The sequence below is a fragment of the Ptychodera flava genome, chromosome 18, assembly GCF_041260155.1.
Source record: "Ptychodera flava strain L36383 chromosome 18, AS_Pfla_20210202, whole genome shotgun sequence".
Taxonomy (NCBI): Eukaryota; Metazoa; Hemichordata; class Enteropneusta; family Ptychoderidae; genus Ptychodera; species Ptychodera flava.
Genome location: NC_091945.1, coordinates 24,427,749 through 24,447,850, shown reverse-complemented (window position 1 = coordinate 24,447,850; position 20,102 = coordinate 24,427,749). Strand labels below are relative to the sequence as shown.

Here is a 20,102-nt window from a genome sequence, read left to right as displayed (position 1 = left end):
ATGGGGATCCGGATCCGGAATCCAAATGTTCATTTCTATTATGTAAACAGAACCATATAATCAAATATGCGGTACACCATTTTGATATGGTGAAACAACTATGCCACTGACAATCTAATTATGCTCATACTTTGATATATTGCAATAAGGGTTGTGTATTTGCACGATACAATACCGGTAGTATGCCGACTTGATAGGACAAGCGCCTTTTCTGTTGAGTCTGTTGATGATATCAGGTCACTGAAAATTCTTGCAAATTTAACTTTCAATAGGCCAATTCAAACAAGTTTCTAACCCTATTAACCATCAGTAAATATGTTTTTTTGTTGGCAGCAATGCACCACGAACATTTTAGCTGTATAGGAGTACGTTCATTGCTCTGACTATAGTATGTTCTAAAAAAAGTCATGTGGATGCTTTTGACTATGCCGCTACTTTCCTTTCCAGGTTGAGTTTACTACTCTGATCATTATTTTTTTTTCCATTTCTTAGTTTTGTATGTCCAACAAATAATAAATGAGAGAGTAGAGCTAAGAGTCCTTTTCACTTAATTCTGTCTGAAGATTGCAAGATTACTCTGTATTTGAAGTGATTTTTGGTATTATTTATAGTGCTCTGCTTTCCGCATCGAGCACTGTAACTTCCGAGAGGACATCTGCAGTGTTTAAGCCAGCGTGCGGCATTGCGACATTTGACGCAATTTTTTTGTTTTGTCCCGATAAAATAACCGTTGTGGGTCACCATGACGCAATCTGAGTTGGCCATATTTTAGTGGCTATTGAATTTTTAGACAGTGCCTCTTGGACAGAAAACTACAGCTAACAAAAAAATGTTGTAAGATGTTGAAACAGTTTACCCTCCTTCCTACAAAGTTGCAATGTATTGAAACAGTTTACTCTCCTTTCTACAAAGTTACAAATTCCCTGGTACGTAAAACAAACATTCGATACCATGTACCACAATACATCACGGATGTACAACGTCCATGAATACACTGAGGCTTGGTTTTGCCCAGGTGAGTGCCGCGTACCGGTCGTCCTTGAGTTCAAGTTTTACCTACATTGCTTGCATCTAAATTTGGCTTGCAGCTACTCAGTTTGATAGTAAAAACCATAGTTTCTAAGGAAACTTCCACAAACAGAGTAATTGTACAAGTCAAAAGGAGAAAAAAAACGGGGGTTTTCTGAAAGGTCAAATCTGGGTCATATCACGTGATGTCATGAATGAAGACCCCTTAAGTACAAAATTATGGAATAAAAGAAACCACGCTAGAGAGAGCCAATAGGTACAATCTTATGTTAAAAAGAAATTTCTTGGTGCCTTCCAATTTAAATGGCATTTAGCTTGACTGCCAGTTTTAAATAATACTTTATTAAGAGTCATGGCAAAGGGAAATTGTCAACAGTACTTGCAGTAAGCATATTCATTTTCAAATCTTCACATTTTAGAGCTGCAATTTTGCATCAAAGCAACAATTCAAAAGTAGAGCTATTAAAATTGTCCATTGAACATATTTCAAACTGCTATAACTTATACAAGAAATAGTGTGATTCTGAATGATTTTAAAGGTATACTGTCACCTGTTCAAATTTTGCCACAGTTACCATGGAAAGAGAAAATCTAACCAATCACAGATTTTAAGCGGGTGGCCGCTTTTTAAAAACAGCACCCTCACATGGGTATTTTGAATACCAAGGAACACCCCTTTGACAATATATTGGCATACTGTATTTCGATTACAGGTGACTGTATACCTTTAATATTTCTGCAGATTCCACCAGTTTAATGATATAATAGAGAACATCACTATACATTTCTTGATGATATCAAAATATAAATGAAAATATTTCTGGGCTAAAATGTTATCATAATCTTTGAAACAATGATTACTCTAAAACATGGGGAAATTAAATGAACAGTATCATTGTGTATTGTTTTACAGGATTTGGATTTGGCCAAATCCTTTTTGTCTCAAGAAAAATACTTATGCTTAGGATGCTATTGAGCCAGCTTGATCACAACTACATGTATGACAACACACCAGGGCCTTAAACACCACAATAATTGTATCTACATTGCCACTATGCTACCCAATGCTTTCTTCTGCATGGAAAATTTTTGTCTGTGTGGCTCACAAAATTTTCGTCATGACTTAAAAACTGCATAAATTTGCCACATTAGGAGCTTGCAGCTCAAATGTATTAAGTTGTCATTCTGTGAACACTGACTGAATGCTACAGAAATATTCTGTATCTTTGGTAATATACACTTCACATTGCTACCTGATTTTAGAATTGCCACCTAATTTTATTTCTGGTGGTAAAAGTTTACAACCAGAATGAAAAAATATTTCTATCACTTTAATGTCATAATAACACAGATAATTAATGCAATAAAAACTGAACAAATATTTCTTTAATGTAAAATACAAAACATCTTGATTTGAAAAATTAAGAACTCCTGAATACCCAGAAAGTTGTTGCCACAATTGAGATCATAAACTGCCTAAAATTTGTTCAAAGTGGCTACAAGATTTTTGATTTGGCTAACGAGTTGGCTAATCATCTTGGTGACTTAGGGGAAGCCCTACAGTTTATGTGCATACCACATGGTAGCAGTAAACTTAATGATACTGCAAGTTTCATGTTGGCACAATTTTGCACAACACCATTGGCCTACTATATATACTTACCGTTAATGCTCTCACCTGACTTGCCTATTGAACACCAAATTTAGTACCAGGTCATAATGACACATAATGTCACTGTACTGTGTTGTTTTATTGAAATACATTACATGTCCCCCAAAAATTTAATTTGTCCCCCATTCAGGCCTACTATGGGTCACTCTGTCCAAATGCTGGCAAAAGCTGGCTAAAACACTGCATATGTATACTGATATATATATATATTTTTATATATATATATATATATATATATATATATATATATATATATATATATATATATATATATATATATATATATATATATATATATATATATATATATATAAGAAACTGTAGGAATTCAGGTGATCCCCAGTGGAGCGTGGAATGGGGTGAAGATAAAAGAAACTTGGGTTGAAACACACTACCACACCTGGTTGTTAGGTTCCTAACAACCAGGTGTGGTAGTGTGTTTCAACCCAAGTTTCTTCTATATATATATATATATATATATATATATATATATATATATATATATATATATATATATATATATATATATATATACACACACACACACACACACACACACACACTCCGTGTCAGTACCATATAAATTAACTGTTTGGTGGTTGTTCACTGTTAGTGTCAGTGTCTCTAAAATTTACATTTTCTAACTCCTTTTCCAAAACAGCTGGTCCACTGACTTTGAAATTTGGCATACAGGCTCTTTAGGGTGATTTATTCGACTTGTGTGAAGTTGCATATTTGTGTATTTGGGCAAGTTTTCGTCTGTTTCTGTCAAACCATCTTCTCTGAAACTTTGTTTGTTTGCTTTCAGGTCTAAGAAGTTAATGTAATTTTGCAGCAGAAACTGAGAGAGACCATGCATTGTATGTGTGGCAACAATATATAAAGATGAGGCCATTCACTTGCAAAGTGTATGGAAAGACTTTCACAATGAGTAATTGGCTACAAAGGCATCTAGGGATTTACAAAGAAGAAACATCGTTTTTCTAAAGTATGCAGTAAGAGCTTTACAGAGGAAGAAAGTCTGCAACGTCACATCAACATGCATAAAAATGGAAAGCTATTTGTCTGCAAAGTGTGCAGGAAGGGTTTCACACAAAATAGACATCTGAAACGTCATATGTGGACACATATAGATGAGAAGCCTTTTGTCTGCAAAGAGTGTGGCAAGGGTGTCACACAAAATGGAGATCTGAAGCGTCATATGAGGACACATACAGATGAGAGGCCTTTTGTCTGCAAAGTGTGTGGCAAGAGTTTCCAACTAAAAGGCGTTCTGAAACGTCATATGTCGATACATACAGGTGAGAAGCCTTTTGTCTGCAAATTTTGTGGCAAGGGTTTCAGACAAAATGAAGATTTTAAAGTTCATAGTAGGATACATACAGGTGAGAAGCCTTTTGTCTGTAAAGTGTGTGGCAATGGTTTCACAAACAGCGGAAATCTGAAAGTTCATAGTAGGACACATACATGTACAGATGAGAAGCCTTTTGTCTGCAAAGTGTGTGGCAAGGGTTTCACACTAAATGGAAATCTGAAACAGCATATGTGGACACATACAGATGAGAAGCCTTGTATCTGCAAAGTGTGTGGCAAGGGTTTCATAAATAATAGAGATCTGAAATGTCATATTCGGACACATACAGAGGAGAAACCATTTGTCTGCAAAGTGTGTGGCAAAGGTTTTACACGAAAAGTCTGTCTGAAACATCATACGTGGACACATACAGATGAGAAGCCTTTTGTCTGCAAAGTGTGTGGCAAGGGTTTCACACTAAATGGAAATCTGAAAGTTCATATGTGGACACATACAGATGAAAAGCCTTTTGTCTGCGAAGTGTGTGACAAGGGTTTCACACAAAATAGAAATCTGAAATGTCATATGTGGATACATACAGATGAGAAACCTTTTGTCTGCAAAGTGTGTTGCAAGGGTTTCACAAGAGCTGAAAATCTTAACGCTCATAGTTGGACACATGCTGGTGAGAGGCCTTTCGTCTGCAAAGTGTGTGGCAATGGTTTTACACAAAATAGACATCTGAAACGTCATATGTGGACACATGCAGATGAGAAACCTTTTGTCTGCAAAGTGTGTGGCAAGGGTTTCACACAAGCTGAAACTCTGAAAATTCATTATAGGATACATACAGGTGAGAAGCCTTTTGTCTGCAAAGTGTGTGGCAAGGGTTGTACATCTATTGAAAATCTCAAAGTTCATAATAGGATACATACAGGTGAGAAGCCCTATTTTTGCAAAGTGTGTGGCAAGGCTTTCACAAATAATAGAAATCTCAAACGTCATATATGGACACATGCAGATGAGAAGCTTTTTCTCTGCAAAGTGTGTGGCAAGGGTTTCACAAATAATCGAAATCTGAAAGCTCATAGTAGGATACATACATGTACAGATGAGAAACCTTTTGTTGGCAAAGTGTATGGCACTGGCTTCACATAATACGGAAAACTCAAAGATCATTATAGGATACGTACAAATGAAAGACCGTTTGTCTGTTAATTGTATTGCAAAGGTTTCATGTGTAATAAATATGTAAAAGTACATATAAGAACACATGCAGGTAAGAAGCATTATGTCTTCAAAGCAGGGTACACAGATAATAGAAATCTGAAACTTCATATGAGAACACATACAGATCAGAAGCCTCTTGTCTGCAAAGTGTGTTGCAAGGGTTTTACCCGTAATTGATATCTGAAAGGTCATATGTGAACACATAAAGGCCAAAAACCTTTCGTCTGCTAAGTATGGAAAAAGTTTCACATGTAAAAGGACTCTCAAGCATATTGTGATCCATAAAAAATGACATTCACATGAGGATTCATACATGTGGAAAGCATGGCATTTGTCTGCTAAGTGTGTGGAAAGATTTTACTTTGAAAGTGTTTTGACTGAGTTTTTAATGGAACAATTCTCTTTAATGTCACATCATGTGTCACAGTGGAAGTGAAGCCACATGTCTACTTAGTGCTTTATAAAGACTCTAGACTCCTTAAGATTACCGGTATGTTGATTTGCAAAACTGCTCAGTGTTCTTCCTGTGTACATGTACTCCTGGTTGCCACATAACATTTAAACTTTCCATTTCACACTTGAGTTTATTCTCATCATATTTACAGTCCCTTGACAATCTTGAATTTAAAAAAATGTCAAGGTCATGTGTATACTTTCACTACCACAATCCTTTGTACTTGTATAATATATAATGCAGTGCAGTGGCAGACTGGCACCGTGAGATGCTAAGAATTGCCCGACAGTTATTTTTTAGCTCACATTTCGTGTACCAGTGTGAGGTTATCATATAAGCTGAAGTCAGAGGTGTCTGTATGTATGTTTGTGTGTATATATGTATGTATGTACAGTATTGTCCGTCAACATCAAAAACACAAACCGCTGCACGACATTGCAGGAAAGCTGGGTAAAGCCTTCCCATGGTTGATTTCCGCCAGAGCAGAGGTAAATTTCGATTGGATTCAAACATTAATTCCATTGACAACTGTTGATTTATTGTATTCAAATAGGAATTAACACGTTACGTTTTTAACAATAGCTGATACGTGTAACCTCTCCGAGCGGTGCATGATAAATGTGAGACCGTATTTAGTATTGATTTGGCCCTTTGACCATCATCTGCTTGACATCTATGCCACGAATGAGAAACAACTTACAACTGCGTGGACATGAGTTTTTCGTAACAACGTACTCATCAACTAATCACTCTGTTTTATTGTGTAGCGTTCATCTAACGCATGACGCAACCTCAGAACATCATAAAAAAAGGAAAAGATGAAAAATACAAGATCTGGGTTTTCGTAATAAATTTTATTTCCTATGCGAGCTGTCCTTTCTTGGTGTTTTTTAATCCTATGCCTGTGTAAAAAGGACGCAAGGGTTAAACAGGAATAAAGTAATCGGGCATTACTATATATGCATGCAGTGTAATAAAACAGATTGTTGCCAAACTGAAAGCTCGCAGACACATGAATGAACAGTGTTTCTGCTCATTTTGTCAACAATACCACGACTGTACATGCTACTTCTGGTTTTAACAATTACTTCATGGCATCGGGCCAGACCATTCGATAATAATTTTCTGATGGACATGCACAGTGAACAACGCATGGTCAACTCGATATCGATAATACAATGAGTTTAGCTGGGCAGTTTTGGAGCAACAACATATAATCAATCGCTCTTTTCTCCAAATGTTTGCACTGTAAAATATTGACTGGGCAAAAAGTTGCTACATTTTATGATAGTAGACGAAAGGAATTAGAGCCTCAAGAACGTGACAAAAACGCGAGGTAATAGGAGTATTGTATGTACCGGTACATTACGAAGGGCACTTTTGACATTCTTTCCATTGTGAGATGAGCTGCAAGGGTCGTGTTTTCGACGCGTCTCAAATGCGTCTTGAACGCGTCTAAATGCCATCAAAAACCAGCCAAGTCTGAATGCAAGTTTTGCTGTATACTGTACATTTCTGTACCCTTATAAAGAGTGCAAAGAAAAAAATGCAAGAAATGCTTTCAGGTACCCAACTTTGCCAAGATCGCTATGGTGAAAACTTGTTACCATGATCGTAGACTCAGAGGGCGGGGCAAAAGCAAACCTTCACAAACGGTCTGTGCGGCAACCAACTTGGGGTCATTAACACCTCGTCAATTACCGCAATACCGCAATATCGCAACTGCTACGGGAACTATTGTTCACTTACCGCATTTACCGCAATCGAGGACAAAGAAAATCAACAGCTAACAAAAGAGGTGTTACCGCGAAGTTACCGCACCAGCAGTTAGGGCAACTGCGCGGCAAAAGCTACAAGTTATGTGATTCTGGTACTGTAGTCTTGAAAGTTAGTAGAAGTTACGTTAGAAGTTTCACCTAAGTAATGAATGTTTATTCTGTGTTCGCGCTGCCCATTCGCCACGTTCGCAAATGCGAATTGAAATCAGCAGTGGCGAAGAAAAATCGATCCTAATTCGCCACAGTGGCGAAAGTGATTTTTGTTGAAAAAATTCCGCAAAATAAGCAAAAACGTGGGTTTTTTAGTCTTTTGTTGATCTGCGCTTCTCTTTCGGCGATTCGCGAAAAAACTATATCTACTTCCGTATTGTTCTCTCCGACATACGCAATTGCAATCGAGCCAAGTCTCGCGAGAGATTTGACGTCAATTTGTATAGTGTACAGCATGCACATAAATGACTATTGCGAGAATTGAAATGCAGGCAGACGCAATCGAGCCCTAGTCTCGCGATAAATTTGACGTCATTTTGTCCAGTGTACAGCAAGCAAAGCGAACACTCGCGAGAATTGAAACTTTTGCTACAGCAGACACACGCATTTTAATCGTGGTCACAAAGTTCGGTATTGAAATTATTTGCATCGTGGTCTAGACGTTAAGTGTAGCGCATTTTAATCGAGGTCTTATTTTAATGGTGGTCGATTTGCATCGCGGTCCTCATGGTCCCCTATTGATGTTCATTAAAATCGCCATCCCAGCGACGCATTCCGTGTTGTTGTCGATTTGCATCGCGGTCTCGACGTTCCGTGTTGTTGTTCATTAGAGAGGTTATAATCTAATTACGTGTACGTCTGAAGGCACACAGTGGCGTACGCGTATCCATGTTCAGTTGTGATTTTTGGTTGATTTTGCCGTATTGTTTTTTCAGAAACATACGAAATTCGTCTAAGTTTTAAGAAACAATTAATTTCTCTACGCGAGGACTATTCAAGCTCGTTGTATCCTCGCATTAAATTTACCGATTTTCTGTAATACAGTTATTTATGTGGTTTACGGAAATTTTTGTGACAGCTTCAGGTAAAAAGTTGAATTGGACAACATTTCATTTATGTCAGGAAATCATAGCACGTACGTCTTGTGCAGGTGAACTCTACGGAATTTTCTGATATCAAAGATGTTTGCTAATTTACAATGATACTCACACTAGTACTTAACGAGATTTCCTGTCTAAATATTATCGCAGATCACCAAGAAAATCTAAAAATTACGACACGTAAGTAAGACTACATGTGGAAGTGTTGTTTGATGACGTTCCGAACGTCTGTGCCACATTTACGCGACGTCTTGTATGACGTGACAAAGACGCTACGTGTACTGATGGAACGTAATTACGTGTAACCAACTTCTATTTTAATCGCAGTCCGAACGTTCAGTGTTGCTGTCATGCTGTTGATTTGCATCGCGGTCGGTCCCAACCTTCTGTGTTGCAGTTCATTTTAATCGTGGTCTCAACGTTGTGTGCTGCTGTCGATTTGCATCGGGGTCTAGCCCTGCGTACGATCCGCTACAGCTAATCGCCCCGCCCCGCTCACTCGCTTTGTGGTGAGCGGGGCGATTAGCTGTAGCGGAACACACAGCATCGTACGCAGGGCTACATTGGGGTCCGGAATCAAGCAATTTCCAGTGTTAAAATGAAGACAATTGGATACAAGGTTGATGTGTTGATAGTTTATTCTTGTGCATGCAACCGACATTGGAGATTATAGCATTATAGAAAGCTTTGTTTTCGTAAAAATGTGTGGCTAATAAAATTTGTCTGTGGCTAATAAAATTTGAAACTATTCGCCACAGTGGCTAACAGCTTTCCAAACCCAGCGCTAACACAGCTATGATGGCAAACCATCCCGGATCAGTTGTAGCGTATATAAATCCACAAACTGATTCAAGACATAACACTCATACTTCACACTCCTTACTAAGGAGGGACTTAGAAAGCCACTGCTACGTAACCTTGAAGCTATATTTTCTGTGATTCTGTTTCAAAACAATAATGCATCATGAATGCATTGCTCTTGACCGCATCACACCATCATGCCCCAGAAATTTTTGGTGCTCAGCTCCAAAGTCTGAGCAGCTGAGACTAGATTCTTGTAAGTCGGCCGTGCAGTTACATACGGTAGATAATACACATAACAATAGATTTCAGGATTTTAGTTTTGTTTCTGTCTCAAAATGTAGTTTTATCATTGCTTTACTGAATTTAGAGGACATTGCATAGACCAATAGCTCAGTGAGAGTTGTAAAGATAGCTTGAAGTTATGGTATATTCAGGTTTTGTTTTAGTTTTGTTCCTGTCTCAGAATTTATTTTTATTGTTGCTTTACTTAATTCAGAGAACATTGCATAGACCAATAGTTCAATGAGAGTTGTAAATATGGTTTGAAGTTATGGCATAGTCTCAATGCAGTAGCACAAAAGTAAATCTGAACACTGTATTTTCTCTTGTTAAGTTGATAGATTGTACCATTAAGGTAGTGAACTCTTTTGTTCAAACTTTGCTTCAACGATTCTAAGACTCAAACCAAGAATAGCAATGAAGGGTCCCTTTGCAAAATTTGCTTCTAGAGAAACGAATTGCATACATTTACACATATTCGAAATTGAAAATGATCACCATCCCTATGTTAACAGGGAATAAACGTTCTGATTTTAGAGAAACCAATACTGTATTTTACTCCAAGAGTTTTAAAAAGAGCCCGTACATGTACAAGTGGTGGCCCAGAAAAGAATTGTGTGAATGTGAGTACAGAATATGTTCCAAGGGCACATTATACCTTAACAACCTTGCAGCAGACGACATGTAATTATGTTTTTTCATTTTCGATTCCTGTAGGATAAGTTTAATGTCAGCTACTATCTAATTACTGTGATTGTTGTCATTGAGAGAGGGAGTGAGCAAGAGAAAAACTGTACAGTGTATTGTTCTATTTACCAAGTTGTTGTTTTTCTTTGAATTGTAACTTTCTCAGATAATTTCGTAGTAAAGAGTAGCGATAAAATTGTCTGAATAGAAATCGCAAAAAGTGAGAAGTTCAAGTTTCACATTGTCACTAGAAAATGTAGCACACCCAGACATTGCTTGCAATCTTAACACAGCCTTCAGCATACACTAGAATATTTGCATGTTGATTTCATTGATGGAATGGCAGGTCTGATATGGCAACCATATGAACCCCTTTCACATTCTGTGGCATAGTACCTTTATGCAGATATTCTTTTATGAATTATGGCAATGTATTGACTTCTTAATTCTGGGTATAGCTTGAATCTTGTAACGCCGAATTTTGTCTTGTGAATGTTCAATTTTAAATAAATTTCATGCAGATGTTGATTGGACGAATGTGTGCCCCCGTGTGTTGTTTTTTTTATTGCCCCAATTTGGTATATGTACATTTACTAGCGGTGAGTATTTGATTTTTGAGTATTTGAGTATTTGATTTTCATACAATCTTAATGTACGTTAAACAACAAAGCACTTGGTTTTTGAACATTAACTGTACTTTCAAGTCTCCTCCATCCAAAAATCACAATATATTTTAAAGTAACGGTTAGGATTTGTGTGGGATATTTCAATCGCCCCATCCCGAAAAAGGTGCTAGTGAATGCTGCCTAATATTTTAAGATACACACTTTACAGCTCAAGATCACCTTACATCAACTAAGGATAGAATCTCTCTGTACAAGGGTACTTCGAGTAGTAGGCAATTGTCTATCTGCTGCTGAGATTTTAAATATAATAGACGATACATTTGTATTAAATTTCTGTTTGGATTGCGTATTTCACAAGTGACTTGCAGGATCACTGAAGTCGCTCCACGTTCAGAAAAATTGCTCAACAACAATTTCAATCAACTCAACTTCATGAGTTACAAACTCTGCATACACGTAAGGGACTTTCTGCCCGGTAATGATAGTTTTGAGAATATTCTTGATAGAATTGAAAAGAGCAATAAAACCATGCTGATACTGTCTCCCGGTTTTGCTGCGAGTGAATGGTGTTACTTTGAAATGAGGATGGCACAGAGTTGTCTTTTTGAAGAGAAACAAGATATTATTGTAATTATATCACTGAAAAGAATCCCTGATGGTGATATGCCTCGTATTTTAAGAAATATTTTCTTGACCAAGAGCTGTCTTAAGTGACCTGAAAATGAACCGGGCAGAAGGTTTTCTCGGAAAAGTTGAAAGTCGCACTGATATCGGAGAGTATATCAAATAGGGTGGCCAATTTATAAGTAGAAATGTTCATGTATCATTTACAGCGAATTTCAAAATAGCTTGGAATTACAACGTGCTTGGGTGATAAGGAAAACGTTCCCGATGATAGAAAATGACACAACCTGCAATCATTACAAACGTTCTACTTCGATAAAGTTTGCAACAATTTAACCCGATACGACGTTCACTGTGCCACAGTCACCTGTACACTGAATGCTTGAATATTCTTAAATGCCGTCATCACATTTCCCTCAATGAAACTGCACATAACGCTAACGATAGGTTTTTTGGTACAGTGTATACGGGTCGGTACAACGATAGGTGTTTCCTACACTCAACGTACATGTTCTGTATACTGTTGCAAAATCAACAATTTGAAAGGAGAACCTTTGCAATAGATGCAGTTGGTGTTATTTTCGATTGCCAGAAACGTTTATTTAATCACCCTAGCACGTCATTATTCCAAGCTATTTTCAAATTCACTGTAATAATTGCACTCTTATATACATGATTGTCTGATATACATGACATTACAATATACTGTTTTTTTAGATTAAACGGATCAAAACGTCAATATCATTGTCGATAAGTTAACCCATAATGTGCCGGAAAGGTGAATATCTCGGCAAATATGTTTGATGGGCAGATATTATCAGTAGTTTAGTTACCATTGATATTTGTTATGAGATGACATTTTCTTTATTTATTGCCCTACTCTCCACATTCTATTGTCAGTATATATATTCTGAAATTCAAACTTGTCAAGGCCTCACCATGTATTCCTCTTAAAAGTAGTGATTGCACGTTTTATCTCCTTACAAAGAATTCTACCGAGTTTGTACGAGTTTCCGAAGTGTTTCTGAAGCTTGGAGGCGATGTGTTTTCCTTCATTGTGTAGTATGTACCATATGAAGCTTGAGGTTATGTGTGATTCTGGTGGAGAATCTAATACTTATGTTTCAATTTCTTTTGTTTTTCATTGCCGAATTATTTTTAACGGCATTTGTTCGAGGATTTGCCATCAGACTGGACAGCTAACATAGAAATAAACGATACAAGCATGTAATAATAAAGTTGGAAGTGGCACTGCTTTTTCATATTGATCTCGAGTCACATATAATCGCCGGAATAAGTCCGCCTGTCCACAGAAAGGAGACTGTTAATCTATATACAAGACTGCGCATCATCAGGGGGCTGCATGAAGGGATTTAACAGCAAGACACCTGAACTCAGTGAGAGAGAGAGAGAGAGAGAGAGAGAGAGAGAGAGAGAGAGAGAGAGAGAGAGAGAGAGAGAGAGAGTTCTAGCGTCGCATGCTAATGTCGTTTGCTCATAAGCCGACACTTGCCTGAGTTTATTGACAATCAAGACCAAACGCTCTTATGGTCAAGTTCGCAAACGGTCTTAACTCTCTGATAAAACTTGGCGTAAGTCCTACGTTTAAAATGCACACCTGTTATCCCTTTAAGAAGTTTACACTTCTGGAAAACGTTTCATAGGGATGAGGGCCGATGTCCTGTTCACAAGCACCGAATATACCTTCCGATATTCGTGTGGCATGCTTTTTTTGTACAAAAGCATAGTTGAATGTCATTAATGGTTTCTTAATAACGCCAAAACAAATATCATGAAACAAGACCAACGAATCATTTCAACAAATGAATTTTCATCTCGAGAACATCACAGAAGTATATTCCTAGTGCAAGATGGCCGATCTGCCTAATATTTAACGTAAATCTGCTGACAGAAAGTCATCTGGAATGCTCTGGAATAAAAATGACTACTCGGAGTTTGTTTCTGGAAAAGTTGACAGTCAAGTAAACAAGCGAGGCCATAATTGAAACAGACAGTTTAGGACTCTGTATTTCAGTCGCATTATATACGAATGTATCTTTAACATAATGAACCGCGTAGTTTCGATCAATTAGAGGACGGCGTTAACACATTAGAACAAGTTATAGGGTGGAACATTGGAAACTAAAATTGAATGTTGTAAAGTGGAACATTCAATATTGCACAATTCAATTTTCTTTAGGATTAATACTTTTCGTCATATTTTTCATATTTCATAACAGCTCAACAATGTAATCAGCTTGTATTTGTATTACATTCATGTTGTTTCAGGATAGCCAATTATCTGATGTCATTTTGTTGTAAATAGTTGTTTGGCAATACTTTATTCATCCACTGTAAAGGAAGTTTTGATTTTGAGGGGAGTGAGAGCCGTTCGCCTCTACCCTTCTGTCCATGAATTTTCCCGCTTACTTCCTGGGCGTCCCTCGATGCCTCTCTCACAATAACAAAAGCTCCGGACCCGTATTCAAACTTCCCGCGACAGAAATTTGCCCTACATCTATGTAATATAAGAACGCCTGATAGCTAGTTTTTTTAGAGTAGATAGCACCGTATGAATTTCTAAATTCTCTAATGACGAGAAATAACCCAAAAGCGTGCTCTTTCTCCCTTGCTGATACAACTACAGAAACACTCGAGAACAGCTTGTTAATTAATGTAAAGGAGTTCCTGTACCTGTCGAGCGGAATATATATAAATTGTTCCAACATCCTCATGCCAAGTAACTGTGCTCGATGAATCTTCTGATACTGATCGTTGCTATCTCTAACAAAATGATCCCGAAGCAATAAAGTGTTGCGTTAGAGAAAAGCCTGAATAGAAACAACGCGGGTTTTGTCGGTTTGGATCCTTTAAGCAATGAGATAATGACATTTTAAAGATATGAGTCATTAAGTGACGTGCATGCCGGCAACAACTTCCACCTTGCAGTGGCACAATTTCAATAAAACTCCGTTGAAATTTTTCGGCAATAACGAATTTCACAGTTACGAAGCTACAATCTTTTCTACACGATCAACAGTTCGGTACAAATCAACAAATATTTGTTGCACACACTTGCTCCATTGTAGCTGACTAACCCTTTGAGTGTTGTAATTTGTCATATTCGTGCTCGAATGTCCGGAAATATTATGACATCCTGGAACTATTTTCTATGCGTCAATTGGTAACTTGTGCTACACATCGTGCTGGTCATACTATTGACCATATCATCACTCGCGCCGATGACAGTACCATCGCTGATGTTCGAGTCGAAGCGATTCATGCAATCTCTGACCATTTCCCAGTGCTATTCTCCATAAACAATTTCTCTCTTGTCAGAACCACTCGAAAATCCGTTATTTCAAGAAACATGAAACCATTCTCGGCTAAAAATTTCGCTGCAGATTTATCTGCATCCATCCACCTCCAATCAGACGCCGACATAACTGCTAATTGGGGTCTGCTCAATAACACAGTCCGCGATACTTTTGATCGCCATGCACCAACGCGAGAGAGACTGGTCCCAAATAGGCGACCAGTTCCATGGATTAATCAGTCAACAATTGATGCACGGTTGAAAAGAATGAAGGCAGAAAGAGTATGGAGAAAAACAAGATTGGAAGTACATCGCCAGATTTACAGAGCGTGTCGGACTGACGTCGTTCGTCTTGTTGAAGCTGCCAAAAAGAGTCAGTACGTCGGACTTGTTGACGATTATGCAGGTAACCAAAAACAGTTATCTCAGGTCATAAAGGGCCTATTTGGTCATAATAACACTTCCGCTGTTCTACCAAAACATGATGACTCTTCGGAATTAGCAAATCGTTTTGCTAAATTCTTCTTAAATCGCGTCAAGTCACTAACTTTGAACCTTGGTACTTTTTTCCGGAAATTCTAATTACCATCATTCACAGCCTGTGACTGTATTGAAACCAATATGTCTCCAAGACGCCTTTAAACCTACAACTGTTGATGGAATTGACAAGGTGATTCGTTCATCACCTTCATCAACCTGCTGCCTTGACCCGATTCTACCCAAGATCTTCAAACACACTGATATTACACAAGTATTGTTACCTCAAATCACTGAAATATTCAATAATTCTCTACGGTATCGTGTTGTACCCCGAGGAAGCCGTCGTTAAACCTCTCATTAAGAAGCCGTCTCTTGATCATGATGTTCTTGAAAATTTCCGTCCTGTATCTAACTTGCCATTTTTGTCGAAGATGCTAGAACGCATTGTTGCCAAGAGGCTTACTTTCCACATTGTTAACCATTCACCGGATGAGCCATTAATTGCAATCTGCATACAAGCAAGGACATAGCACAGAGACTGCTCTCCCGAATGACATTTTGCTTGCTCTTGATGAGAAAAAGGATGTTTTCCTTGTATTGCTTGATCTTTCTGCAGCATTTGACACTGTGAATAATACTATTCTACTTAGTCGTTTAAGAAACCGGTTGTTTGGTCTTTCGGATACTGTCCTCATGTGGTTTCAGTCATATCTTTGCAATCGCACCCAGCGTGTACTTGTGAATTCCACCAAGTCAACATTTTATCCGCTTGACACTGGGGTACCACAGGGATCGGTTCTTAGACCGATACTTTTTAATATGTACACCTCTCCATTAGGCGAATTAGTTTCTAGCCATGGATGTCTGTATAGTTTTTACGCAGACGACTCTTCAAATCTTGAACTTTGTATTTCTGATGTCAGGTCTTTTATGTCTACACATTTCTTGTGTTTAAATGATGATAAAACTGAATTTGTTATTTTTTCAGCTACTTCGGGTGATCTGTCTGCAAGAGGGATTGCAGAAATTCGTGTTTGCGATCATTTGCGTCGTATTGCACTAACTTGTCCGTAAATATTTATCTCAACCCGCTACAGAGCAATTAGTTCATGCATTTATTTCATCTCGAATAGATTCGTGTAATTCACTTTTACTGGGGCTCCCTAAGTACCAAATCAGCCGTATTCAACGGGTCTAAAATATTGCTGTTAGAATTGTAACTCGTTCCAAAACCACCTCTCACATCACTCCATTTTGTATCAGTTGCATTGGTTACCTGAATCAGAACGTATTGTTTTTAAGATTTTAGTTCTTATTTTCAAATCCATTCATAGGCTTGGACCAATTTATCTTTCAGATATGACCATATTATATGTTCCAAATCGCAACTTGAGGTCAGCTGATCAGTTTAAACTATGTCCTGTTCTATCACTTACTAAGAACTATGTTGATCGTGCTTTTAGTGTTGCAGCTCCCATTCTCTTGAATAATCTCCCTTTCAGCATCTGTCAGTCACCAAACCTATCTGCTTTTAAATCAACTGCGAAAAGTTTACTTTTTAAAACTGCTTTTTAACTATTTTTAATAACTTTTGTGGTGTATCTTTGCTTTTTAACTATCTTTTGTAATAATTTTTTATTTTCAGCGTCCTTGATCACATTTTTGTGGATACTGACGCTTTACAAATAAATTATTATTATTATTATTATTTTTATTTTTATTTGTATTTTTATTATTATACGCGGTACACAAAAATTACTTCGGCAATGATAGGGTTAATGAATGCTGATGCCATAAGCCTGCTTTTACGTGTCTTTAAGAAGTGTGATGCTGGAGTATAATACAAATGGTATCAACACCACTTACATTGTAGTTTTGAAGAAAACTACGTACTTCGCACTAGTTCATGTACAAATTAACCTTTCATCTGGAGAACACCGATCCACCTCATTCCATACCCTGTTTTCCAAGACATGATTATTCTGGGGTGATAGTTTTGACAAAATTCTAGACCGTACCGAGTGCAGCAATAAAAACGTGTTAAAACTTTCTCCACATTTTCCTGAGTGAAGCATGTGAAATGAGGACAGTGCAAAGTTGGTGAAACAGGAGCTGTCTCTATTGTCACAAGTTGCGTTGAAATTAAAACTTGGACATCTCGTCACACTTCAAGCAGTAGAACGAGAAACTCTAGTGCATGACTACACAAGACAAAACTTGCGTAAAAAATTAGTCAAAAGTTACAGCTTATGAGCTGCACGTCCTCATTATGGACATTATGCAGTTAGGATGATTGAAGCTAATAATATTATACACAAGACATATAAATGCATTCAATTCAATCTTTATTATTTTCTCAAACACTGATTCTTCAACAGAAAAACTCGAACGTTACGAACTTATCAAACTTACACCCTCCAGCAATTTGTATAACGCCCTCTTGAGTTAGCACAAATTTGTTTAAAAAACATATTATTTAACAAGATGCTTCGCAGAACCCTGCTGAATGAAATAGTTCCCGAATACGTTGTGTATGAGCTTTATGCGCTACCAAAATGATTGAGAAGTGGATATGCTAGAGCACACCCCCACCCCAGGGCACTTCTATTGAGGTATTCACATCAGATTCTGCAATTTTGACATGACTTAAGAAAACTGTTCACGTTTTCCAGTTTTTGTCGGCTTGATCTTTGACCCACATTGACACATTGCAAGTGGTTGCCTCGCCTGAAGCATACGGCAAGTTGACTACAAAGTCGCATATTCCAAAAAAATCATATAGGGTAAAATGTTTTACAGAATTTGATTGGAGACAATGACATGATAGACTCTTTTTTTACAGTTATTTTGTGTTTGATATACAGCAAGAGTTTGGGAATTTCGAATTGATCTCTCAATCCCATCCACGGTATTCTTTAATTATTTAATTGTCCGAAAATATAAAACAGGGGAGGTAGGAAAAAATGATCAAATAAATCAAATTCTTGTTCCCCGGCATATTGTGTCTAATGTGTCTCTGCCATCGGAGGGGCCCAGGTAACTCGTGACTAGAAGGTTTAGATTTAGTTGGGCGAGAATCTTGAATCTCAAGATAAATACATGATGTTGTAGCTGAGGGACGTTTGAAATCGGGTCATTTATAGATCTGAGTACTTGTCGATTTTCACCTGGGTTATCCATTTCAAACTATGGCCCGAAACAGCATCATGATATTTACAGCTACACTAAATCATACTAAAATGTCACCTTACTTCAATTCATTCACTCTGTATTGTTAAAAGCATACCAAGCAATAAATGATCGATGTTTATTCAATATTTATTTCTAGACACCCCTAAAAATTCAAGTAGATGCCAAACTTATTTCAAACTATACGTACACTTGGTATTTCTGGATACACTGGTTTATTTCTGGTATCAGTGATTATTGATATCTACTTATTTTTGCCTTCATTCAGTATAGTATTCATTCACGAATGTAGTATTTGAAATTTTACATAACAAACAACGCTCTTTGCTACACCGTTTTCTGGTTCTTGAAGGTGCCATAAATTGTTTTGAGAGAGTGGAGGTGCCACAGCGAAATTGTGTTGAAGAATAAATTATGCAGAGGATGATGCGAGTCATTGATAAAGGAACGAGTCAAGTGTTGAATTTATGACCTGAAATGACACAGAAGTGTTGAAAATTATAACTGTACAGAAGTGTTGAAAATTATAACTGTCAACAAACGCCAATTCAAAGGTCTATCCTGGATAGCTTCGTGGAAATGTGTCAGAACTTTCCCTCATTCAATATTTGCTTCATCATCGTTAAGCTTATGTTTTTTTCGTTTTGTGAGATATATTTATACATGTAAGGCTTATAAGGCCTAATACTTGATCAGTTGAAAACTGATCAATTCATTAAAACCTAATTTTATGACAATGACTTTCTGTCATATATTTTTGCTGGCATGTCCTGTCATAAAAACTGATGGTAACAAATGTAAGCTTACATGTAAGCTTATACTCAGTAGGTAATCCAACCTACCAATTTTCCGAACCCAAGAATGAAACTTTCATTCATTTTATATGTTTTGCTTGAAATTCTACATAAAACACACCATATTAGTACAAAGATTTATCCTGGATTTCGTGGATTTGTGTCGTAACTTTCCCCCATTCAATCTTGTGTGTGTGAACTAAATCAGGAAGCAAGTTTGATGGATCGTATCAAAGCTATAAAAAAGATACCGGCCGACCATTCTCAGGACTAATTTTATTGACAACGAAATATGTCCATCAAATGTTATCGGAACCATACGGTGGCCCATATGTGACAGGTATAAACTTATTTACACAGACAAAAATTTAGTTTTGATGGACAAAACTTTAATTTTGGGGGACATAACTCTAATTTTTGCTGACAAAACTCTAATTTGGGAGGACACATCTCTGATTTCTACGGACACAATTCTAATTTGGGCAGACAAAACTTTAATTTGGACGGACACAATTCTACTTTGGGCCACCCGATCTCTATTTTCTACGGACACAATTCTTTTTTCAGTGGACAAAACTTTTATTTGGACGAACACATATTTAATTCTTATGGACACAAGTCTTATTTTGTACAGACAAAACTCTAATTTTCTTGGACACAATTTTAATTTCTTGAGATACAACTTTAATTGCAGGCCATTGAAATAGAAGTTGCTTACATTGAATGAGACTTGTTCGGGAGTAACGGAAGCTCTA

The 20,102-nt window shown here is 37.3% G+C and overlaps 1 protein-coding gene across 1 annotated transcript in view; it reads left to right on the top strand.

Moving 5' to 3' along the window:
• Nucleotides 1-20,102, top strand: part of LOC139117219 (oocyte zinc finger protein XlCOF6-like) — a 95,168-nt gene that overhangs the window by 22,377 nt on the left and 52,689 nt on the right. The gene's annotated exons all lie outside the window — the stretch shown is intronic.